Raw genomic sequence first — 19,052 nt, forward strand, 5'->3', positions numbered from 1 at the left:
TCTCTGACTGTTGGTTCAGAGGTAAGAGGAGCCCATAGTGATTAGGTGACATTCTTAACTTGCAGTTCAATGGAAAATGTTGTGTCTCCCAGTGGGGGCATGCCTCTCTTTAGAACTAAGACCTCTAGATCTGAAGAGCATAGGGTCATAGGGAAAAGCAAAATTTTGTGAGTGGGTCACTAGGGATAATAGTGACTGGTACTACTCCCATTACACAACTTTAATTCCTATACCCATGAATCCTGGCTATGGGATATATGGAGAAGCAGTATCATATATTGGATGCTGGTTTAGAGTACATATAGCTTCCTAAAGAACATTGTCCTAACCCTGCAAGGGTCTGTAACCTAGCTGGTACTGTAATTAATTGTGTCTGTAGAATGCTATTCCATCATGCTATCAAACTAGCTGATTCAGGAGGATGGGGAATGTGGGAAGAACAGTGAACCCCAGGAGCATGGGACCACTGCTGCATTTCACTTGTGAAGTGAGCTCCTTGATCATAGATGATGCTGTGTGAGTCACCATGACAGTGGCTAAGACATTCCTTAAGTCTATGGGTAGTAGTTTTGACAAAACATTGAGTGCAGGGAAGGCAAATCTGAATCCAAAGTAGAGTCTATTTCAGTTAAAACAAAACACTACACTCTTTATGATGGAAATGATCAAAGATAATCACATTGCTACCCTGTTGGTTGCCCCTAGGAATGGTTTTACATTAAAGACTCTGTGTTGGTCCCTGGTGCTAGCAGAGTGGGCACTCAGCAGTGGCTATCGCCAAGTCAGCTTTGGTGAGTAGAAGTCCATGTTGCTGAACCCATGCAAAACTGCCATCTCTGGACCATAGCCAATTTGGTCATAAGCCCACTTGATTGTTAAAATCCTCCTCTGCTGAGGTCACTCATAAAAGATGAACATTCATAAAAGATGAAAATATCTTCACTCCTTTAGACCACTCAAAGGGTCTAGCCACATGCCTCTTCCCCACATTGCTTTGTAACTAATTTTCCAATCATGCTCCTTCCAAACCATGACCACTCAGCCAAACTATGGGCCAACAGTCTATGAATCAGAATACAACCACATTTCTGGCCATCTCTCCTCCAAAGCAGACAACCAATCGTATTGCTCAAAGTTTTGCTCATTGGGAGGATTTCTCTTCACCACTGCTATTTAGGGAGGTCTCAGAAAGGGGCTGCAGTATGGCCACTGCCCACTTCTGAGTGGTGCCTGCCCATTGTGCAGGTCCATCTGTAAACCAGGCACGAGTATTCTCTTCTTCTATCAGCTGTTCATAAGGAACTCCCCATGAGGTCAGAGATGTAGTTGTGACAGGAGGGGGAAGATTGACATTTGAGTCACTTCCTCCTGCAACTTACTTATTCCTTTAGATCCTGCGTGGTCCTGCTCTTGTACATATACAGAGCTTCCATTTAATGACAGAGGGTTGTTGTGCATGTCCAACTTTGACTCTGTGAGTCAGACAACACCCAGTTCATGATGGGCAGCTCAAGCCACATGGTGACTTGGTGGTCCATGGTTTAGCATTCAGTTCCCACTAAGGTCCAGTAACAAGTCAAAAGCTGTTCCTCAAAAGGAAAGTGGTTATCTGCAGAGGATGGCAGGGCTCTGTTCCAAAATCTTAAGAATCTGTACTATGATTCACCAATAAGGGTCTACCAAAGATTCCAAATAACATCTCTATTTGCCAATTCCACTTCAAGCATCATTAGATCAACTAGATTATATGGCCCAAGTGCAAGAGTGGCTTGCATAGTAGCCTGAACCTATTGCACAGACTTCTCGTTTTGTGGCCCACTCAAAGCTAAGAGCTTTTCAAGTCACCTGGTGAACAGGCTGGAGTAGCACACCCAAATGAGAGAGATGATGCCTCCAATGTCCAAAAGAGCCCACCATGCACTGTGCCTCCATTTTAGTTGTAGGAGGGGCCAGATGTAACAACTTATCCTTCACTTTAGAAGGAATATCTCAATATGCCTCACACCATTGGACCATTAAACATTTCACTGAGGTAAAAGGCAACTAAATTTTTGTTGGATTAATTTTCTACCCTCTAGTATGCTAGTGTGGCACTGCAGGATAATGCACTGGACCACAAGGTCAGTTTGAACCGCAAGGATAGTGGCTCAAATATGCAAATGGAGTTCTGGTGTGGCACTATAGGAAAAGCACTGGACTGCTAACCACCAAGTTATTGGTTCAAACCAACCAGCCACTTAGGAAACCCTATACTCAACAGCACTTAAAAAGCATGCAAATATCTTATCAATATGTCTGGAGTCATGGGTACTTTCTCCTTACAAGATGCAATCAGCATAAACGTCATCAATTGTGATGGACCAGTGTGAAGTCTTGTGTAAGGGAAAGGTGATCAAGATCCTTGTGGGTTAAATTATGAAATAGGCTGGGTGGCTGACATAGCTGAGATGGCACAGGGAAGCTGCATTGCTGGCCTTGCCAGCTGAGGGCAAACTGCTTCTGGTTTCTCTTCAAAAATGGAGTCAAGTAAAAGGCACTGGCTAGATCAATAGCTGCATATCACATACCATAAGATGTATCAATTTGCTCAAGCAATAGAACCACATCTAGAACAGCAGCTACAATTGAAGTCCCCACTTGGATAAACTGATGATAATCTATGGTCATTCTCCGACAAGATCTGTTTTCTGCACAAGTCAAATAAGCCAGTTGAATGGGGATGTGGTAGGAATCGTTGCCCCTGCATCCTTCAAGTCCTGGATGATGGCAGTAGTCACTGCGATCCCTTCAGGAATGTGACATTGCTTTGGGCTTACTATTTTCCTAGGTAGGGTCAGTTCTAATGACTTCCACTTGACTTTTCGTACCATAATAGTCCTTACACCACATGTCAGGAATCCAGTGTCAGGGTTCTGCCAGTTGCTGAGAATGTCTATCCCAATTATGTATTATGTAGCTGAGGAAATCACTACAGGCTGAGTTCAGGGACCAGCTGAATCCACTGTGAGTCAGACCTAAGCTAAACCCTCATTAATAACCTGACCTCTAAATGCCTCTACTCTGATGCCACAGTGGTGTTTTGGCCTCCTGGAATTAGTGTCTGTTCAGTAATCCGTCCGAAGTCTGGTTCTGTTGGCAGGAGTGAGCTAATGGAATTTAGGGACTCAACATCCCCTGCTTCCTGATTATCTGTCCCTATCTGAAGCTTCAGAATCCCATTTATTCCTAATCAATACTTTCACTTTAACTTCAGATACCATTCAAGGTTGGGAATTCAACTGGCATTGTAATTCAATTACTATTATGATAAAGCTCCACATTTGGATTTTGGCAAGATCAGTTGTTACTGTTAAGAAATAAAGCTTTCATTCAGGGTACAGATGTCAATTTTCAGGTTTTGCATGTTGACCTGTGACTCTGAAGATTTCAGCCGGTCCCTTTCTCTCACCATTTTGCCTTGTAAAAGGAGAACCAACCAGCTTGCCTCTCATTCTGATAAGACTGTAGAAAATGTTCAAATATACAAGCACCCAGATTTCTATTGTGTATTTCTATTGCCAACTCACACCAGGGATTACCAGTGCTCTCTACTCCTGGAGGCAGAGTCATCAGTGCCTGAGACCAGGCAGACTTGAGAACCAATTCAGAAAACTTGTCATATTTATTCTTCTAGAACTACTCTCTAGAGAGTGCAGTGGCTCTGTAAGATAAGCACTGGACTATGAACCACAAGGTTGATGAATTGAGTCCACCATCACTCCACGGGAGGAAAGATTCCCTCGGAAACTGTATATAAGGTTGCTGTAAGTCGGAACAGACTTGACAGCACCTAATAACAAGAACCATTCTTTGATGGCAAAATAGGGTCCTTATGACATTTTAGGACTGGGCTGGACTGCTAACCACATGGTCAGCAGTTCAAAGCCACCATCCACTCCTTGGAAACCCTCTACAGGGTCACTATGAGTTGGCATCACCTTAATGGCTCTTAACAACCCTCTATCTATTGATCAGTATAGATATATGATGGTGGTGTGCCGTGGAGTCAGTTACAACTCACAGGGAACCCTGCATAGGGTTTCTGAGGTTATAAATCTTTATGGGAATAGCAAGTCTCATCTTTATTCTGTTGAGTGACTGGTACATTCAAACTGAAGACCTCGTGGTTTGCAGCACAACATGTAACCCACAACATTACCAGAGCTCCTTCATGTATATTGTTGTTGTTAAGTGCCATCAAGTCAGTTCTAACTCATAGCAATCCTGTATAGGGTTTCCAAGGAACAGCCAGTGAATTTGAACTGCTGACCTTGAGGTCCAATGCATTATCCCATAGTGCCACACCAGGACTCCTTCATATACACACACATATATACATAATGGTGGTGGTAGTGGTTATGTGCCATGGAGTCGCTTCTGACTGATAGCAACCCTGAATAGGGTTTCTGAGCTGTAAATCTTAATGGGTGCAAAAAGCCTCATCTTTCTCTCATAGAACAGCTGGTACTTTCAAACTACTGTCTCATAACTACACTACCAGAACACTCTCACTCACTCTCTCTCTCTCTCTCTCTCTCTCGCGCTCTCTCTCTCTCTCTATATATATACATACATATATATATACAAATATAGTTTCCTGGTGTGGTGCTGTAGGATCGGCACTGGACTGTGAACCACAAGGTTGGCAGTTCAAACCCACCAGCCGCTCCTTGCAAACCCTATATAGGGCTGCTATGAGTTGGAGAGATTTCAAGGAAATGGCTTGCACAGTTGTGGAGGCTGGCAAGTCCCAAATCCACGGGTCAGGTATCAGGATAGAGGCTTCTCCTGACTCAGGTGGTTGCAGGTCAGATGGCAGGCTGCTGACACACTTCCCAAGAACCAGAAGTCAGAGTATGATGAGTCATATCTGGATTGAGAGAGGGCAAGTTTTGCAAGAACATCCATATATACTGGATGCAGGCTGCACCCTCAAGGAAATGCCCCTTTCAAACAACTGGCTGCTCACATCAAATTACAAAATGCAGGGTGACTACACAGTATCTAGGAGCTCTGGTAACATAGTGGTGACAAATCGGGCAGCAGTTCAAAACTACCAGATGTTACGTGGGAGAAAGATGAGGCTTTCTGCTCCTGTAAAGATTTACAGGCTCAGAAACCCTGTACAGGGTCGCTATGACTAGGAACCGATTCCAGAACACATAACAACAACACACAGTAAACCACTGAGAATCATGGCTGTATTAGTTAAGGTTTTGCATCAACTTTAATGAGCCTGGATTCTCTGGTTAATCAGTGAAGACTCACAGTGACTCTGTATAGGTTTTCCAAGGAGTGGCTGGTGAGCTTGAACCGCCAAACATGCAGTTCAAACTGACCTTGCAGTCCAGCGCATTAAGCTGAAACACCACACTAGTAGTCCAATGATGTAGTTATCACAGCCATAATGAGATCTAACATGATGCAATCACTCTCATGATGTGACAAACCCTAAATGTTTGTCCTAAATGTTATAAATTGTCCTAAATGTTATAAATGCATTTGTCCTAAATGTTATAAATCCTCACTTCTATAATGTTAACGAAGTCCTGGTGTGGCAATGTGGGTTAATGTGCAAAGCTGGGTCAAACTCACCAGCTGCTCCTCAGAAACCCTATGTAGAGTCACTGTGGGTTGGAACCGACTTGATGGCACTTCACAACAACAACATGTTAATGAAGGAGTCCTGGTGGCACTGTAGGGTAAGTATAGGGCTGCTAACCACAAGGCCACAAAACCACCAATTGCTGAGAGGGAGAAAGATGAGGCCATCTTCTCCCTTAGAGATTTGCAGTCTTAGAAATCCTACACAGCTTTGATATTAGTCAGAATTTACTTGATGGTGTTAATGAGGTTGGATGCAATACAGGATTAGGTTGTATCTTGAGTCAATCTTTTTTCAGATATAAAAGAGATTAAACTGGCAAGCAGAGGTCAGAGGGGCCTACTACCACCAAGAAAGAAGAGCCAGAAATGGAGTGCATCCTTTGGACCTGGGGTCCCTATATAGGGAAGCTCCTGGATCCAGGGGAAGACTGATGCCAACATGTATCAATCAGCAAATGTTAAGCCTGCAGATGCTAAAAGGGGACAAGGACCTTTCTCCAGAGCGGACAAAGAGAGAATGCCTTCCCCCATAGCCAATCCTCTGAATTTGGACTTCTAGCCCTTCAACTGTATGAGAATAAAGGTCTGTTTGTTAAACACATCCACTCGTGGCATTTCTGTTATAGTTGCACTAGAGAACTAAGACAATGGCCTAGCCAAGTTGACAGACATATAATCTTAAATTTATAGTTTGAAAATCAATATTGTAATGAAAAGCACTATTGCTTAATCTTTACAGAAAAGACTGTGGTAGTTCTGATCCTGATTATCTATACAGGAAAGGGGTATCCTCCTTAGTGACCTGTGCAGCTCTGGGAAAAGAGTCCAAGGATTGTATTAAATGGGCAGCTAGTTCCAAGAGCAGGGAGAAACCAAGAGGCTTACTGGAATAGTGCTTCCAGAAAATGTTATTAATCCATTTTACTGACTGCCTCCAGTCTCCATCTTTTTGGCTGACCCTCTACCAAGCAAAACATCCTTTGCCAGGGATTGGTACCTTCTTCCAAAAAGAAAAAAACCCAGAGGCACTGACTTGATACCAACTCAGAGTTATACTACAAGGCAGAGTAGAACTTCCCATAGAGTTCCCAAGGCTGTAATAGTGCAGAAGCAGACTCCCACATCTTTCCAACCTTCTGTCTGGTTAGCAGCTGAATGCTTACCCACTGTGTCAACAGGGCTTCGTTGGCCCCTCCTTAGGCAACTACATTTACTAAGAGCCTTTGGGAAAATACAATTTACAAATAAACATTCAACAGTTTTACTTTACTAGGTGAGCTTACTCACATTAGTGCTATCATTACTATAGCAAATATTGGTCCACATGATCCGGCCAAAATAACCTATGTGGCTAAAAGAAAATTACGTCTTACTCAAATTCCCACGATCACATCCTCTCAACCTTGCCAGTAAGTTCTTACACACATTTTTTGAAGGGGTGAGCAAGACAATAATTTATTAGTCATCCCAACAGAGACAAAGGGAACGTGGTGGCTCTATATAATAAACACTGACCTGCGAACCACAAGGTTCATGGTTCCAGCTCACCAGCAACTCTGTGGGAGAAAGATGAGGCTTTCTGCTCCTGCAAAGACCTACACAGGGTCGCTATAAGTCAGAACTGACTCAACAGTACTTAACAAGAACAGAGATAAGATCAATAATGAGAGACAGTCATTTTGTCAATTTATTACTGCAAGTATGTTGTTGTTTAGTGCCACTGAGTTAGTTCCTTCCCAAAGTGACCCTGTATGGAGTTTCTGAGGAGTCACTGTTGAGCATGAACTGCCGACCTTATAGTTCAAACTGACTTTGCGGTCTAGCACATTAACCTACAGCACCACACCAAGACTCCTAAAGCATTATAATTCCATTACCAACAGACTCGACCCCAAAGGACAATGTGTAATGAAACACAACTATCACACATTATTTCAAAAATGTGTATTTAATGGCCATTCCGTCAAAATCAAGCACAATTACATTTCACTGTTAAGTTGCACTTGCAAGTTTTATTTGGGCTTCATTCCTTATTGGCTGCCTGAGGTTTTCTTGCAAATGCATAGGAAAAATTCAGAGGTTGGTAGTTTCTCATGCATTGAAAGGCCAGAGCTTAACAACACTGAATATCTTAATTACATTAGAATTGGATACATGAGAAATTTCAAAAGCCATGTGTACATTCAGAAAACTTAATACCAGTCATGAAACACATTTTCAGCATAAAATTCAGGCACTCTATCCTTTGGAATAGCTACAAAATATTCCAACAAGACTTAATGCACTTTGTGATTGCATCTATGCAAAGATAATTTTCCATTAAAATCTATACTTATTAAATAACCTTTTTAAATTAGAGCCCATTAAATTTTGATAATTACTGTGAATCATTTGCAGCATTATGTTTTAAATAATACTCAACTACTTCTATTACTGACCCTCAGATTCATCCTTCATGATACACTTTTTTTTTACAGAATACCCTAAAACTTTCACTGATAAGCATTGTTCCTTTCTCCTGCTACTACCTGAATAACAATGCTCACAAAAAAAGCATTCTGAGCTTTTCTGCTGCATTTTGCTTTCTTAACATGCAAAACATCAGCAAATGGGAGGCTCCATGGAGAACAGAACATATTAGCCAACCATGTCCATCACTGATCCCAAGTCCAAGTTTGTTTGCTCAGTCATTTAGTAGCAAACCACATTGCTCCATGTGGGTTCCTGCTTATATATTTGTTACTGGACTGTCCAGACCTTGTCTGGCATGAGGCAAAACTTGCTGATCTCTGCAGTGTGGTTCTGCGCCAGAAGGCTGAGGGTGAGAATACTTAGACACCTACCTGCTGAAGTGCCATTAACTCTAGATGAACTTCCTAGACCTGAACATGACTTAGCACTCTTAGAATTCAGAACATGGATGCTAATTGTTCCTGCTGAAAATAAAGCATGTTTGCTTGGTGGTATGGATTTATGTAGCTCAGAAAGCTTTTCAGAAATTTTACAAGATTATAATTTTACAAGATTATATGTTTTCATTTCAGAGCCTGCAAATTGACTCATCAAAATCATCAATGACTAACTTATAAAGATCTACTCAGAAACACAAATTTGAGACTTATTTGGTTATAAGTCATACAGAAGACAGCACAATTATTTCCCACAGGAGATTTTGGTATTTCATCATGGGGATCACTGGTAAGTTAATTACACTGCTAATGTTTTCTGGCATACTTGGAGAAACAATTAGCATAAGTAAATCATGAATGAGATGACAATTTGCTTAGCGTTTGTTTCTGCTTGTTGGATGAGATCTGAAGCAGCTGTTAAGCCTCTGTATGAACAGGGTATGGACAGAGGGTTGTTAACTTCAATTTTGGCAAATATAATCAGAACCAGTTACAAGTGGCCAATAAACTTCAATGTTCAATGCAAAGCAGGTAAGACGGATTCACATTTTAGAAATCAATTTCACCAAGAGGTTGCAGAAGCTAAGAAACACTGGGGAGATGACTGTTGATTGGTGACATTCATGTGAAATCCCAGTTCTCTGTGGAGAGGATGACAACAGTAAAGGTGAATTTGAGCTGCGGTCACTTCTCGTTCTCATCCAGAGCCCATCTTCCCATGTATATTCTAAAAGAACAACAATCATCGCATGTTTAGGTGCTAAGGCTCATGATAACACAGTTAAAGCCACAGTTCCTCTCTGGCGTTTTAGAATGGCCACAGCTTGCTCATGAGTAACACCTTCCAGAGTTTCGCCATTAACAGCTAAAATCTGATCACCTCGCTTCAATCGGCTGTCATCTGCAGCTGCTCCCTATAAACAAGAAACATTCCAGGTTAATCCACAGGAAGCCATTTATATTCAAATATTAGTACAAATTCTAACTTGTTTCTGGTACTCAAATCAAAAGGAACAGATTTAAAAGCCACCAATTAATCTTGTCTCTAAGTAATGGTTTTTAAATTAAGAAAAAAAAACAGGGTATGTTGAGAAGTAATGGTTGAAGAATAGTTACAATTTATGAATCATACTAGAAGAAATATATTGATACATTTCTTTTAATACAAGTAAACCCTTACTTCAATATTCAATGCTAAATGAAATTGATGGAAACAAATGTAATATGCAAAAGAAACAGACTTAACAGTTGAACCTGGTGGTATTAGTCTTGTTGCAAATATCATTATTATAAAGGGTTCTAACTGTATTATTCGCTATGGGTCGGACTCGACTCGATGGCACTTAACAACAACAACAACAACTGTATTATTAAGGAGCTCTGGTAGTGTAGTGGTTACAAATCGGGCTGCTAATCACAAGGTCAGCAGTTCAAAACTACCAGCTGTTCTGTGGGAGAAAGATGTGGCTTTCTGCTCCCGTAAAGATTTAAGCCTTGGAAACCCTGTAAAGGGTCGCTATGAGTCGGAACCAACTCGACAGCACTTAACAACAACAACAACAACTGTATTATTAAGCAATAAGCACTGCAGTGGTATGTCAAAAATAAGTGTAGCTTTCAAATGGGTGACTTATATAGAATGTGAATTATGTCTCAAGCTTTCTTTACATAGTTATACATGGGACCTTCTAAAAGATTGTAGAGAAATTCCATTGTTTTTCAATTCGATTTTTCCATGGACTTTTTGAAGTCCCCTTTGTACAGATACGTGTGTAGCATCTCTAAAATATTGCAATATAATGTTCAAAAGCTTCAATTTATGTATCTTTGTTCATGTAGATAATTTTCTAAATGATTACTTTTAGAATGTACTCAGTCATGCATGGCTCTTCAAAATAGCTGAAAGCAAGTGAAATTTGGGCATGTTTCCATTCTAAAGTTAAGCCAAAATGCCATGATATTACCAGATATATTTCGGATGGGTAAGGACCTAGAAAATGGACCTCGGAATGAATTACGGGAGGCGTTCTCCATTTGTTGGAGTAACTATTAAAGTCTCTTGAAAAGTTTCTGTCAGGAGCATCTTCCCAAACAGGATGAATCACTGAAAAGCTAAGAGGTGTTGATACTCCAGAAACTGTGCCACAGCTGCAGCAAGGAGGGCCTGAGGTGGCAGGGGAATGTTCTAGAATTTCAAAACTGTGGAAAGGATGCAATTCCTATATGAAGGCTGACTAAAGAATATTCAATACCAATTCAATAATGGGAGGAAAATGCCAAAACTAAATAACCTGCAATTGGGTAACCTTTGCTCAAATCCTTTTTCTTTTAAGAAAGGAATGTGCCAATGCACAAGTAACTCTAATGGATAAAAGCAGAATTACTGAACTAACTTGATCTTACTACATTTCACAGATTAAAAGGAAAGAGCTTCAGTATGCTTCAGATGTCTGTATTTAGCGTTTAAAAAAATGTGTTAAGCCCTTCAAGTTTTCATTTTCAGTAATGCAAAGGAGGGCTGGTTTTTATGTTTCTACGAACATGATTTCAGGTATTACTGTGCTGACCTGATACTTACTTACTGATCAGTATTTACTTTCTTATTTTATCAAAGTGGCAACTGTGAATGAAGGAAGGGAAGGAGAAAACAAATGGCTTGCAGGTCTCCATCTAGTTGGAAATTCTGACTTTCCCCACTTGCTGTTTGCCTTTATTTGATTCCTGAGGTTTCTTGGATCCTGTGAAATGGGCACACTACATACTAACCCTAGTGATTAAATGTGTGACACAGTAGCTACTCAATAAAAGGGAGGAGCATAATGAAATGAAATTCAAGTGAGAATCAAACTCAGGTTTTCAGATGTGACCGGCTCTGAAAAACTGTTCTCGACGTTTTCAGAGTTGTTAAAAGTCTTCAGGAGTCCTGTCTGGTGTGGGGCTGTAGGATCAGCAATGGACTGCTAGCTTCAAGGTAGGAAGTTTAAACACACCACCAGCTGCTTCTTGGAAACCCTATACTAGGTTGCATGAGTCAGAACTGACTTGATGGCACTTAACAACAACAAAAGTCTTCAGAATAATCTCTTGTTGGCTTATGGTAAAATCCAATTGCTAAGGTACAAAGGCCTACTTTGAAGTTTCCAAATACTATACATACACCTGAGAGAATGTGGAAGGTGCTGACGACCTGCTATCAGACTGACTTTGTCTCGCAACACGTACAAGCCCCGAGTGCCTGGGGATGCTTCATGATACCTTTGGGGAAGAAGGGATCTTGATGGGCCATATTAAATTCTTTCTTAACTGAACAACAAAATCTTTAAAAGCAGCTTAAGACACCAAAAAAGTCATATAAAAACCCCATACCTACAGACATCTGAGCTCCAGACATTTTAAGAATGTTTAAGGAAATGGAGAAAACATAAAGTTAGAGTTCACAGATCTCCAAAATTCCAACAGGGAAAATTTTAGCTCAGTGTCAGAATTAGTTTTAGCAAGATTTCAACCTTAAAAAAATCTCCTTTGTTAGTTTTTGGTTTATTGATTCATTATAGAAGACTTTTTCATTTGACTCTATTGACTTACTATAATAAATCATAATAATAAAAAAGACAAAGTCATTAGGCAAATGAAATCTTATTAGAATACATGCTTAGGAACTAGCCAAATGAAAATTTTCTTTTTTTGAGACTGATTGAATCAAGTGAGTCATTAGGTGGTGGTGGTTATGTGCCATGGAGTCGGTTTCAACTCACAGCGACCCTATACAGGGTTTCTGAGGCTGCAGATCATATTTCTCCTGAGAAGCAGCTGGTAGTTTCAAACTGCTGACCTTGTGGTTCGCAGCCCAATTCATAACCACTACGCTACCAGAGCTCCTTAGGTAGTGTATGGAATTTTCCTTTTTTTAATACAGACATTTTAGGTATGCCTCACTTTATAAGAAAGGGCCTTTCCTTAAAAACAAGAACCCAAGGACAGTCTATATTCCTTAGGGGCTTCTTAAAACTGCACTTTGCATGGGGGCCTTGCAAAGGGCATTGCATGTGAGCTTCAGTCCTCTCCTCACTCCCAGCACCCTTCACACTATCATTTATTTGATGATGTTTCTTTTCAAAATTCACCAGCAATGAATGGCCATTTTGCTCTCCCTGAATTGCATTGTTCTGGGGCCTGACTCCCATACCACCTAAGTGAACGTGGAGACAGTCACAGCTTGAGGCAGGCTGCTGGACTCTGGGGTCCAGGTCAAGACCTTCCAAGCTGCCCTGCCCCTGGATTGTAGCTGATTTGCTCACATAGTGCTATGCAGTGAGCTGGTCATTACAAACATCTTAGAGGGACTTACAGAGGCAACGGCAGGCTGGCAGGATTTGCTAACACATAGGGATTAACTCTGAAGCCCTTACACTATTCTTAACTATAGAGTCAGCTCTTTCAAAAGGAAAGAATACTATGACAATTCTTCAAGGTCTTATGTTGTATTTTAGGAGAAGGGTCCATGTTGGAGATTACCAGTCTGGGTTAACACTGTTAACCCACATGTTTCTGAACTCCTCTTTTGCCTACAACCAGCTCAACAGGTGAGTGTTTGGGAATGCTATGCTTTACTTAATAGGCAGCCTAGAAAACCAAATTGGTGAGGAAATTACAAAAGCAAATGCAAAACACCTTGGAAATTATGCCAAATCACAGCTAGAATCAGGGCTTCTAATTGGTTTGAAATGGTTCAGTCATAGCCAATGGAAATAAGAGCAGCGTACATACTGCCTAGCAACCAAATCTCTTCCCATGTTGAGGAAACAGCCGGCAGTGGCCCTTTTATCTTAGAGTGGGGTACTGCTGTCTGTTTCCTACAGGCAGAAACAAACTTGTGTTTGATGTAAAGTATGGGTCTCTAAAAAGAGAAATAATCTTTTTTATTTTGTCTGTAAAAGACTTACTTCTTGAAGAAAATAAAGATGATAAAATAGGAAATAAAGATGATAAATTAACAAGCAAATGATTGGGATACAACCAATGAAGAAAAAAGGGTGCAGTAATACCAAATACTTCTCAGAAATCTTCAAATTTATAATAAAATCCCATTCCAATTTTTGAAACCACAATGATGAAGTAAATAAACAAATAAATGCTTCCTTCGCGCCATCTAGAGGCAGCAGTAGGAATACACTCCACAACCTGTGTACTACTTTCAACCCGGATTGGTTGGAAATTGTAGTGATAATTCCTGGAGAACATTTTATTACCCAGTCATAAGTCTAACCTATTGAACTGATGATTATCAAGTACTTAGCAGAGTACTAGAAGAGATAAACCGCCTTATGCATGTCTTGAGATTTGGGTAGGCATTGGTTATGGGCAGGCGTTGGTGCTTCCATCTGAGGCTTCTAGAAGAAAGCTTTATGCCTCAGCGCTCCAGTGAGAGCTGTCATCTTTTCTGAAAGGAAAAAGCCAAAGCCTGTTCTAGCCCAGCACAATACTTCCAAGGTCAGCTTCCAAAGAGCATAGTGATGCTCCTCGTACTGTGTGGCTAAAAGAAGACCCTCTTTAAAATCTGTTAGCCTCTACTTCTGCAATAGGGTCTAAAGAAAAGTACACTTCTAACAGATCCATAAGAGAGCTCTTCTTTCACTCATCTGGTGCCAGAACTTCCTATACTACTCAAATGAAACAAGCATACATGCACACATCCAGGTTTAGTCCAAAGCAAAACAAAATACTTAATTTTTTTTTTAATCTCACCTAGCTTTGATTAAAAAAAAAAAAAAAAAAGTACAGTAAAAAGGAAAAAATACCTTTGCAAATATAGTCTTGACATAAATTGGCAGGTCTCCATGGGGACTTCCATAACCCCCTACAATACTAAACCCCAATCCTTCAGAGCCTTTCTCCAAAGTAATAATCTTAGGTGGAGGTGTTCTGAAAACACAATGCATGCTGTTTAATTGAAGAATAGATACTGAGAGGGAATTTCATTTTTATGGAAGAACACAGATTTGAGAGAGACTTTCATACTGCAAAACTATGAAGATCGATTTATTAATTCAAACTCTCAGAGAGCAGCCTAGAAAGTTATTTTTTAACTTCTCATGCCTTGTCACCCACTAATGATTTTTTAAGGGCTTCTCTTCCATAAAACTTACTGCTTTCAGATTAAAAATAAAGTCATGATGCTGAAATTGTCAAAGCACCCCTCCTATCTCCTTAGTTTTTTAAACCTTAAATTGGCTGTTTAAAACTGAATGAAACTTTTTTTCTTGCCTTATAGTCATTTTTCAGTTATTATTTTTTATATCCCCTTGTAGAATGTGCACTGAGAGGACTACACCTGAATGCTGAATATACTTGCCAGACTTCCCTACAATTCCCACAATGGGTGGGAATTCATCCAAATTCTCCAAGGTGAAACTTTTCTAACTCCCTAAGGAAAACTATAGCCAGAATGCTCCTTAGAAGCAAGAATGGCGAGACTTCATCTCATGTACTTTGGATATGTTATTAGGAGGGACCAGTCCCTGGAGAAAGAGATGATGATATTTGGAAAAGTAGAGGGTCAGGGAAAAGGAGGAAGATATACTCAACAAGATGGACGGACACAGCAGCTGCGATCATGGACTCAACACAACAATTGTGAGGATGGCACAGGACTGGGCAGTGCTTCATTCTGTTGTCTATAGGGTCTCTATGGGTCAGAACCAACTTGACAGTGTAACAAGGACAGTCTCCTTCTTCTCTATGATCCCTTTGTACTTGGTATAATTTACCATTATGACACTTACATAGTGCGATGATTTAACTATCTTTCTCCACCACCACATTATGAATTTCTTAAGTCTTAATTATCCAAGTATTCCCAGTACTATATGCTGTGCTTATCACAAATTCAAGATCATGACTGAGGTAAAGAAGAACCAAAATCCAGGAGAATACAGAGAAACCAAAGTGGGGAAAAAAAAAAAAATGAAGACAATCTGCTTCAAATGTATAATTTTGTCTTTCAAAGCTTCGTCCAGTGTGGAAGCCTTCTCTCTCACAAACAACATGGCTAAATTTAAATTACCTATGTGGGCTCAAGTAGTTTAATCCAAGGTTAGCTAACACTAATTTCTTATTCCCAAATGCTGTGATTAGAAGGGTAAGACTCTAAAGGGACTCTGGTTTCCCAGACCCTGTCCTCTCATTTCTAGCAAGAAATTCAGATTTATTTACTGGCATCACTTGTTTTGTGGCAACATGCATGTCTGAGAGGCAGAGTCACTGATAAAACACTGCCCTTCATATATAGCGAGAGAAATTTGCAAAACTGGGTGGGATCTAAGCAACCTTTGAATCTGTTCTTCTGTCTGACTAGAATATTCTTCTCTTTCCTCCTCTCAGTTTTGCTTGGCTGATTTTCACACACTGAAACCAGTTGTTTACTGATGTGCTTCCTAGTTGTTTACTCTAGGCATTCATATTATTTGCTGAATATCTATGCCATATAAATGAACTGTTTTGAGTATTACCCTGCTTATTCCAATTTTTCCAAAACTCAGTTTAAGCATTAGCCTCTCCCTCACCCCGAGTCATGCCCCTCTTCCATGTTTTCATAGGACCTTATGCTTGATCTCTTCCATTGACATTAACTCTCATAAGTTTATCAACTTTTTTACAACCATGGATTTATGTGTCAGTTTTTCACAGTTTCTTGAAGACTGGGGCAGTGCCATTACTTATGAAACCTCAGGTTCATTTGTGCAACGTCTGGCCATAGGAAGATGCTCAATATATATCTGCTGAAACAGTGATGAGTGATCCCCTCTGGCTGAACAGTAACGATGTCATGAATAAGGTCACAATCTCTCACCAGTTGGAGGCTACAGAAGTACTCTCAATAATGGCTCCATTGGCTAGATAAGACTTTGCTTCATGCTTCCTCTTGCAATCACAGTCCCCATTTCCAAAAATATTGAAATGAGCATGTAGATACCCAAAGCTATTGTGCCTATTCACAATCAGCAACCTGCTTTTAGAGGAGAGGGCTGAGTGTGGTTCCACTTCTCAATTGGCTTGCCTCCATGTAGCTCAATGTTATAACATTTTCAACCAGTTACTTTTAATTTACTTTCATACAGAATTCTGGTAAAGGAAAGTCTCTAAATGTAGACAACAGTGGGAACACATGATTATTTTAAATTCTTTTGTGCTACTAGTTCCTTAGCTGATAAGGGAGCTGTAGAATTACAGCAAAGGAATCAAGACGACACGGGCATATTTGTATTTCCATAGGCACATCAAAACGATGCTAAAAGTACATTCTCTTCCTATAAGGCGTCTGTTTTTTGTTTTGTTTTAATGGAAAAGGCCACTGTGAGTTGAATATATTACACTTCAACACAAGGTTGACAGTTCAAACCCGTCAGCTGCTCCTCAGAAATGCTAAACAGAGTTGCTATGAGTCCAAACTGACTTGGTAGCACTTAACAATAATAACATATATTTGTCATATTTTAATGGTGTGCATTTGATACTCTTATAATGGAAAAAAAAAAGTAAAATGACCTTAATTTAACATTCAAATCTCTAAGAAAATAAATTCAAACAGGTATCATTTAAGGCAGGTGTGGAGAATGTCCGGCCCACAAAATTATTTGGTCTGGCCCTGCCAAGGAAACCTCAGTTCCAGCTATCACATTGTTGTTGTTGTTGTTAAGTGCCGTCGAGTCGGTTTCGACCTATAGCGACCCTGAATAGGGTTTCCGAGGCTGTAAATCTTTACGGGAGCAGATCGCCTCATCTTTCTCCCACGGAGCAGCTGGTAGTTTCGAACTGCTGACCTTCTGGTTCGCAGCCCGATTAGTAACCACTACGCTACCAGAGCTCCTTTCACATTAGGGGTAAGTAAATTAAATGTTTGACCATATGCAGCAGGTTAATTTTTAAGTTGATAATTAGTATGGCCTACAAATGATGTTATAAGTTTTGGCAGAAAAAAGGTTCCCCACCCCTGATTTAAGGTGATGAACTGCCAGGAGAAAATTTAGGAATGGTTGTGATCATGTGCTTCAGCTCAGTTCAACAAACATTTATTGAGCACCTACTAATGACCAGGCACTTGATGCCAATTCCTATCATGGCACTATTGGTAGAAGAGAAATAAATTTTGGCAGCATTTCTCAAACTTTGGGTCCTTTGCCTAAGTGTAGCAGAATCACCCAGGGAACTTTCTGGACTCACTGTAGACCACCTAATCAGAGTCTCTGAGAGTGGGTCTGAGGAATTCGCATTTCGAAAAGTATACTTTAGATTATCCTTATCCACATTTTAGTTTGAGACACGTTGCTTTACTTAACTGCAATGGCTGGTTTTAATGAAGAATGTTACCAAATACAATAAGGTTTAATCTAAGAACAAAATTTTAGCTCTGGGAAATTATGGTTCCTTGTATAATAAAGCAGGGTGGACCTGTGCTGTAAATTTACGGTTTCTTAGGTACAAGTCAAAGTGACCACAGTGGTGTATGCAGATCCTGCACAATGGCCTTTTAAAATCTTGTACAGTGGAATTAAACCTTTTGAGAATTACGGAAATCAAGGTGCCTTCTTAGAGATACTCTATGAATTAGAAAAAATATTGTACATCTTCCTCCTCTTCTCCTTTAGAAAGTACAGTCTCACTGAGCTTTGCCATGCACATAAGAGGCCCTCTGCATTGAGAATACTCACTCTGTGTCTTCTGAATGGTGAGATGCAGTGGGTGAACCAAGATGGTAGCCTGTAGACATGCTTTCAAGTTGAGTTGCAATGGCGCTTATATTGGTATCTGCTACAACCTGGGGGCAAAGTTAGAACAAAATCATCCATCTGTAAGGCAGGGGGAATTAGATAAACCACACTACACACACTGGTAAGTTCTCAGTCCCCACCTTATTCAATCTATCAGCAGTATTTAACTTTTGGGTTATTTTTTATTTCTTTGGGCACTGTTTTCTTTATTTGGTTTCCACACTCTCTAATTTCCTTTCCATCTATCTGGCCACTCCTTCATATCTCCAGAACCTCTAAAATCAGAGTGCTGCACAGAGCAGTGCTTGAGTTTCTTACCTTTCCTGTCTATACATATTCCCTTGGTTATCTCATCTTATGAATTGCTTTGAGGTGCCATCCAGTCGATTCCAACTCAGAGCAACCTCATGAACTGAAACACTGATCATCCTCACAATTGTTGTTTGAGCCCACTGTTGCTGCTACTGTACCAATCCATCTTTTTGGGGTCTTCTTCTTTGTTGCTGACCCTCCACTTTACCAAGCAGATGTTCTTCTCTGGAGACTGGTCCCTCCTCTAAGTATCTAATGTATGACAGACAAAATCTCACTATCCTTGAATCTATGCAACACTTGGCTGTATTTATTCCAGGACAGATTTGTTTGTTCTTCTGGCAATCCATGGAACTTTCAATATTCTTTTTCAACACTATAATTCAAATGCATCAGTTCTATGGTTTTCCTTTATTCA

This window comes from Chrysochloris asiatica, unplaced genomic scaffold, assembly GCF_000296735.1.
Source record: "Chrysochloris asiatica unplaced genomic scaffold, ChrAsi1.0 scaffold00048, whole genome shotgun sequence".
In the NCBI taxonomy this organism is placed as follows: Eukaryota; Metazoa; Chordata; class Mammalia; order Afrosoricida; family Chrysochloridae; genus Chrysochloris; species Chrysochloris asiatica.